At 31.7% G+C, this 8,456-nt stretch overlaps 1 pseudogene; it reads left to right on the top strand.

Annotated features, from left to right (window-relative positions):
• Window positions 1-4,862: 4,862 nt before the first annotated feature.
• LOC125855856 (uncharacterized) lies at window positions 4,863-6,731 on the top strand (annotated as a pseudogene).
• Window positions 6,732-8,456: the final 1,725 nt, after the last annotated feature.

The following is an 8,456-nucleotide window of genomic DNA, read 5'->3' as shown; positions in this document are numbered from 1 at the left end:
ACTACTTTCCTCCACTATGAAGATAACCATAACCTCCACCTTTATAACCATTATTCTTGTAACCTTTCACTTTCATAACCTCCCCATTATATTCATGTTGATGACATGTTTATGACTAACCTTTTGTATGCCTCTATGTTACACTATAAATAGAGGCATAAGGGTTCATATTGTATACACTTGAAGATTTGGTGAACATATCTCATATTGTTCCTCTTGTGTTATATTCTTCTTGTCTTCATCTTTATATTGTTCTTTTGTTCTTATGTTTTACAACAAAAAGTTAAAAATAGGTATTTCTTTACTTTGCAGTTTTTAACTTAAAAGTTACTAAAGTTTGATTTTTTGAAAAAATATGTTTCTCAAGTTAAGTCAAACGGGCTCTTAGACATAGATTTTAGAAGAAATATTTGACTTTTCAAAGAAATACTCAAAATTTATAGAGAAAAGATATAAACTCACACTTAAAGTTATTCAGAATTTTTAAAAAGACACGCTAACTATGTGGACATTCTACTATCTCCTAAATAATTTTGAACTGATATTATTATTTTATTTTTTGTTCACCTGGCATGGAGAGTGTATGCACTCGCCTAAAAAGGTTACTAGGAGTGTGAAAAGAATATGAAAAATCGATCGAACCTAATCGAACCGAACTGATTTATGCCTTTTTTTCAATAAAATTGTGGACTTTTATTTAAGTGTATAGCCATCCCGAACAATTGGGATGGTCTTATTTTAATATATGAAAAAAATTGAAAAATTTATGAACTGTAACCTTACGTGTATGTAAATATATTATATATATTAAGAATATGTTAAATTTATATATAAATATATTTTATAATATTTTTCAAATATAAATATAACATAGGTCCTAGACATCTGGTGACTGAACGACTTTGGGTCTTTGCTCTTTAATTAACATTTAGTTAATTAAACTTCAAATTAAAAGATATTATAATAGATAATATATCAAACAATACGATAAAAATTATGCATGCACTCCTATTAAATATTTAAGATCAAACAATATGGCAACAAAGTTTTACATTCTTGACTTCTTGGTGAAGAATTGAAGTGATTCCTTAAGAACATATTTGCGAAAAAGGTATTTTAATAATAATATATTTTGAGGTGATATTTTAAAAGTAAAAAAGACAAAAATTAATCGAATTGTACTGATATCGAAGAAAAAATGATATGATTGAGATGGTTTTAAGAAAATCTAATTTTGGTTATACATTATAAATATCCAAAAAATTAGGATTGTATAAATTTTAAAAAATAACTGACCGAACAATCTCATTGACACCCTTAAGCGGGACCAACCTAAAATATCGCAAGTATTTTGTAATAAAATATATTATCTTGTTTTTTTTATTGTTTTATTTTTTTTTCTTTTTTTTTCTTTTTCTTTCTTCTTTCTTCTTTGAAAATCATTGTCATATGCATTGAAACTCCTCATTTTCAATGTCACCATTTTTGTCATAACTCCGCCCCTCCTTCTTTTACAACCATTAGTTTAACTCTCTTCACTTTTAAAACTTTATCTAAATATATTTTTACATTTCAAATAATTTAATTAGATTTCAAGATGATTATGAGGTATCATTTAGCTTTTTATCTGAATTTCAATCAAGCTTTTTCAATTTTTTTGGAAATTTATTAATTATTTTAAAATTATCATTTCTAATTTGAAGTTATAAGGAGATAAATTAATAGATGATACCTTTAAAATTTTGAATTTTCTTAGAAAAATAATTAGTTATGTTATCAATAACGCAACAAAGTCTAGAAAAATAGTATAAAGTCTAGAAAAATGATGTAGTAATATCAATTCAAAATTATTTAGGGGGTGATAGGACATCTGCATAGTTAAAGTGTCTTTTCAAAAATTTGGGACAACCTTGGGTGTTACTTTATGTCTTTCTCTAATTTATATCAACATATTTTAAAAATTATTTAAAATATCTATAAATTTGTATTATCGTTTTATAATAAACATGTTTAATGAAAAATCATGATAATGAACACAATTAATATGAATTTGAAAAAATGGAAGAAATTAAAAAAAAATATCATTGATTTTTATACAAAAAACTACTATGTCGTGTATAAAGGAGAATTCGGAGAGCAAGCTCAGATAAAAATTATATGAATATAGTATATATATATATATATATATATATAATTGTATAAATTATGTACAACGAAATAGAAAACTTAAATGATGGGAGTTTTTATAAAATATAAAAGTTTGAGGTAATTTTTAAATTTTTAATTCCTAAATAATAGATTATGGCCCAAATACTATTTTTTTCTAGTTCTCGTGGTTTGTGGCCTTGAGACCTAGACTTTCATCCTACATTAGGTAACAACAGGCTATGAAAAGGATTATGGGTCGTGAAGGTTGGTTCATGGTTCTTTATTAGAGAGTGGTATTTTCAGTACTTAGAGTCTACGAATGGACAATATTGTCTGTAGAATGGTGTACGGATTGTAGATGGGCTTGTGGTTACTAATCGACAGTTATTGTTTAGGGATATTTAGGTCTTTTCTTACTTTTTAAAACTCCTATACTATGTCGTTTTAGGCTTAAATTGGAGACTATAAATGATTTCCTAAGACCCTAACCTCCTCATTCACCCCCATTCTCTCAAACTCCAAATTCTCTCTCTAGTGCTCTTCACCGAGCAAACTAGGGTTCCAAGGATCTTCAAGTTTCTTCTTCTAATTTCACTGAGGGTTTCTATCAAGGTATGTGGGAACTTCATCAATGAGTCCTTCTTCACCCATTGAGTCCCAAAGAAACCTCAAATTCTCAATTTATGATTCTTCTCTAATTCTAGGGTTTTATGATCTCTTATGGGTTCAATTTAATTTAAGTTTTCCCTCCATGAATGATCTTATTATGCATAATTTGACCATATTTCAATGTTTTCAGTGATATTTACATGAACTCGTGCTATGTCAGTACTTTATGATTATGAACAAAGTTATTTCAGTATGCATGCATTATGTACAAAGGATTTCATGAATCAAGGATAATTGTGAATAAAGTATCAATAAGTTTATGTGAAAATATGATGCTTTTGATTGAAGTATCTCTCATTGTGAATGAATACCATGACTTAAATGTTTTCAATTAAAGTGTCTCAAGACTATGTTATGTATCATGATTTTTAAGGAATTATTCTTATAATTATTATACTTTCATGAATGATTCAATATTTTTAGATTCTTATTATTTATATGAGTATGATTATGCATATTTTCCATTGGGAGGTTACTTAGAACCAAATTGGAATAGTGGCGATTACCTAGGTCCTAGAACTATGTGCCCTCATAAGACTGTCTTAATTGACTCTAGTTAGTGTATCCACCTAAGCTCATGATTATGGTCCTTGCCTTTAAAAGTAGGACACTCTCTTTTTTCGGTGCGGGAGTAGTGCACTAAACTCCATATTATAGCTCACATGATTTATGTTGGTTAACGGTATCTCCCACATATATTATGATTATGATTTTGAAAAATATTGCATTGACCTTATATTATGTTTTCAGAATCAAATTATCAATTTTCATGTCATGTTTACTTGGTCAATGCTAGTTGTGTTTACTTATGATCATTTCAGACTTTACATTTCAGTTTCAGATCTTCGAGTGAGCTAGGGCTTGTCCTAGCGACTCACTTATGATTAGAGGTTATTGAATGACCTTGAAGGTCTTTTTCGGAAATTTTCATAAAATTACCGTTTTACCCCCTCCTGATAGTTGCACCGAGTAATTTCTGATCAGTTGGTGAAGTTGGTTTAAGAATTATGGAGGTATTCATTAACCACAATTATTTAACTGATGGATATTTATTAAATAATTTATTTATTTAATTAATGTTTAATGGGTCAGACCCATAATTTATTTAACGGAAAAGGGCCTAAAATACCCTCGAAGTATTGGAAATGATACACAATTACCCCCATCCACCTATTGGCCCCCAAATACCCTTTCCATCCACCTTTGGATCCAAATTTACCCCCTTCATAACAGATTACAATTTAAAATAATTAAATAATACTTTTAATTACGTGGCACTCAACCATTGGTTGTAATTTTAAACCCACCCATTTTAATTTAACCCACCCCGATTGACCCAATACAAAAAAAACCCATCTAAATAAGAGAACCCTAAAACCCAAATAAACATAACACTACACTTCTTCCAATTTATTTCACTATCTACAGAGGGTTTAGTAGCTTCCATCCTGATAACTACACTCATCAATGAAGATCTCAGATTGCAAGGGTATTTTAGTTCACAATCTCGACTTCAACTCAAGTAAGAACTTTTGTGCACTTCGAAATTTCAGTTAAGGTTTAGGTTGTTATTGATTTTACTTGTTTTGAGAATCGATTTCTATTAATGTTAATGTTCCATGTTTTCTATGCTTTTTTGACAATTAATATGGTGATACAACAATTTGTTTTGTGTTGTCTATTTATGTTAGTGTATTGTGTTACTATATTGATTTCGAGTAGGATTTTTATATTGTTGTCTCAAGTTTGTTCTTTTCTGTCTTTATTCATTGTCTCTCTCTTTATTTTATAATTATTTTTTATTTGTGTATTTGTTAGTTTGATTTGCCTTTACTGTTGTTAGGTATGAAATATTTTATTGAATGGTCCATTTTTTGGATTCTAGGTATTGTATTATATGTTTTTGTGTATGTAAAGTTTTACTTTGACGAATGTGGTCACTATTCCTTTACTCTTGGTAGATTCCTCTGTTTTTTAAATATTTTATTGTTGTCTAATAGCCCTTTTCTCTTTCTTTTTTGCCTATAATGTCCTTTTCTTGAAGAATGGTCGACAATGTGGACCTATTATTCTATTACGGGGGTAGGTGGGTAGTGACACCTACTGTTATTTACATTAAAATATTGACTCATGTTTGGAAGGAGTATGATCCAGATTTATTGTCATATATAGACTTATGTGAATAATTTCATGAAAAGTTAGGTTTTAGTAAGGTCCAACAACTTCTACTCAAAGGACCTTCTGGGAGGTATTATTTGATTGAGGGGGATTCTGGCATAAGAACAATACAAACAGCACTGTATGTTAGGTCTGGTGTACTTGAATTGTTTGTTGTAGATGAGGGGGATGATGTTGTTCCAGCTATTGATATCAGCCACAATAATGAACCTTACCTAGTCACAATAGATGCTGCTACGGAAGGTGAAACAAGTGAGGAAGAAAATGATGAAAATGAACCTTACCTAGTCACATTAGATGCTGCAACTGAAGGTGAATCAAGTGAGGAAGAAAATGATGAAAATGAACCTTATCCTAGTGACTACAATAGTGAAGAATTGGAATCCTTTAGGTTGGAAAAGAAAAGAGAAGTTAATGATCAACTTGACAACTTTAAAGAGCTGGAAAAAGGTATGAGCTTTAAGAACCTTGAAGAAGCTAAAAGGGTTGTAAGCTACTACTCAATTGCTATGAAGGTTGCCCTTAGAGTTGATAAGAGTGACTTTGTTAGAGTTAGATATAAGTGTATTGTTGGTTGTCCTTTTGTGTGTCTGATTTCTGAAGTTAAGAAAGGGCAAGGATTTGAAATAAAGACCTTGCAAACAAAACATACATGTCCAGAAGCATTCAAGAATAGAAGAGCTACTCAACAAGCTCTAGCACACTACTTCAAAAAGAAGGTCCAAAATGATCCTAAGTGCAAAGTGAATGAAATGAGAAAGATTGTAGATGATAATTTTAGGCTTAATATTAGTTATTCAAAAATGAAGAGGGTCAAAAGATTTATGCTAGAGAAATTAGATGGTAGCTATGTTGATGATTTCAATAAATTGGAGGGTTATGCTCAAGAGTTAAGGGACAGCAACCCTGGCACTGATGTGATTATAAACATATCCAAAGAGGCTTTGTTGGAACATGGACAAAGAAAGTTTTTGAGAATGTATATTTGTATTCAGGCTTTGAAAAGTGGCTGGAGAGCTAGTCTGAGGCCATTTATAGGGTTAGATGGCACCTTTTTAAAAGGGAAGTTCAAGGGAATTTTATTAGTTGCACTTGGACAAAATTCAATGAAGCATTTTTATGCACTTGCTTGGGCAGTGGTGGATAGAGAAACTATTAGAACATGGAAATGGTTCATTGAGTTGCTGAGGAACTCATTGGGGTTGGCAGATGGTGAAGGATTGACACTTATGTCTGATATGCAAAAGGTAATTTTGCAAGTGTTTGATAGTTTTTTATTCTAGTTATTGTATACACTTGAATTTTTTTAAGTTATTCTATTCTATTTTTTCTTGTTGTTACAGGGCTTGATTGGCGCTGCTGGTGATTTGCTTCCAAAAGCACAACATAGATGGTGTGCAAGGCATATAGAAGCCAATTGGTCCAGGTCTTGGAGTGGTGTACAGATGAAGAAGATGTTTTGGTGGTCTGCTTGGAGTACCGATGAAGAGGAATTTAATGACCAATTAAAGTCTATGGGTTCTGTGTCTAAAAAAGCAGCTAAAGATCTTTTATGGTATCCACCACAACACTGGTGCAGGGCCTTTTTTGACACTATCTGCAAAAACCACTCATGTGAAAGTAATTTTACCGAGTCATTCAACAAATGGATTTTGGAAGCAAGGGCAAAACCAATAATTAAGATGCTGGAAGACATTAGAATTAAGGTACTGCCACTATTTTATATAACTATCTGATAGTAACTATTTATGTTTAATACGATAGTAATATGCATGTGTTATGTTTAGATTATATATGTCATGTATATGTTATATATTTCACTGCTATTTATAGGTTATGAAAAGGTTGAAACAACTTGAAGAAGAGGGTAAGAGGTGGACAAAAGAGTATTGTCCATACTCCATGGATTTGTATAATGATTTTAGAATGATTGCACAAGGTTGTCAAGTTGTTGCTAATGGAGACTTAGGATATGAGGTGGTTGAGGGTATAGATAGACATGTTGTGAATCTTGCTATAAAGAAGTGTACTTGTAGGACATGGGATTTGACAGGAATACCATGTCCTCATGCTATTAAAGCATTAGAACATGATAGACTAGAACCAATGAATGAGATGCATTGGTGGTACTCAAAAGAAGCTTACTTGTTTGTGTACCAGCCTAAAATTCAACCTGTTAGGGGTGAGAAATTTTGGAAAATTGATCCTTCTCAAGCTATGCAACCACCACAAATTCATAAACTGGTTGGTAGACCAAAATTAAAGAGAGTAAGGGAAAAGGATGAGGCAAGAAAAAGGGAGGGATTATGGTCGAAAAGTAGAAAATGATTGCAAATGACATGTGGAAACTGCAGTGCTGTAGGTCATAATCGAAGAAGATGTCCTTTGGTAAGATATGTTTCATCAATTTATAATTACTTACAATGTATATTTATTTATCTTACTCTTTCACAAATTTTATAGCTTCAAAAAGGAAGACAAGTTCTCCCAGCACCCCAACCAAGTGAAGAAAATGAACTCGTCTTTATGCCAACTTCTGGATTTGTTGCATCTTCTAGTCGAAAAACAAGCCAGCAATCAAGTCAAGCATTCAATGAAGCTCCTGGTCCTTCAAAATCAAAGAGAAAAAATGTTTCAACGGACAAAGTTGATGCAATTCCAAAGAGGTCTAAAAACAGTGGAAAAGAAATAGTTGTTGCACCTTCAATTGCAACTGTTGATGAAGATGGAGTTGAAGATGGTATTGAATTTAAGGATGAGGATACAGTGTTTGCACCTAGGATGATATCTGAGGAAAAGACTAGACTACAAATGAAGAAGCTCCAACAACAACCAATTGGTTCAAGAAGGATTAGTTTCAGGGGTGATGAAAATGGTGCTTCTATTCCTACTAATCTTCCATACTCACCAAAAAAGCTAACTTGAAAATGCAAAGCATGTGTGACCTCAAATCGGTTGACAAAAGACAAGGAGAAAAAATTTGGCAAGCTTAAGGCAAAGAGGGGAAAGCATTAGAAAGTAGTTGCTAAGTAGTGGTTTTAAGTTTTTGTTTAGTATGTAATGGCACAGTGAAACTTCTTAGTTTGCTATTTTCTGATACTTAATCGTGTGTCACTGGCCATGTATGATAATGATAAATTAGTCTGACAATGTTTTGTTGGCTGAAAATATTATGTGACCTGAAAAATTTATGAAATTGTTGAGTTCTGTTATCAGTTTTAATGTCTGAGATTGAAATGCTAGGCTGTTGGCAAATTGTTGAGTTTTGTTCTCAGTTTTGATGTCTGAGATAGCTAGGAATGCTAGGTTATTGGCAAATTGTTGAGTTCTGCTCTCAGTTTTGATGTCTGAGATTGGAATGTTGAGTTCTGTTATGTTAATGTCTGAGATTGGTTTTTTATGTAAGTTTGGCTTCTGAATGTTGTGACCATTCAGTAATATAGCGAGCCTTCTTCAGGTAA

The sequence above is a fragment of the Solanum stenotomum genome, chromosome 2 (genome assembly GCF_019186545.1).
Source record: "Solanum stenotomum isolate F172 chromosome 2, ASM1918654v1, whole genome shotgun sequence".
Classification (NCBI taxonomy): Eukaryota; Viridiplantae; Streptophyta; class Magnoliopsida; order Solanales; family Solanaceae; genus Solanum; species Solanum stenotomum.
This window is presented reverse-complemented; position numbering and strand designations above follow the sequence as displayed.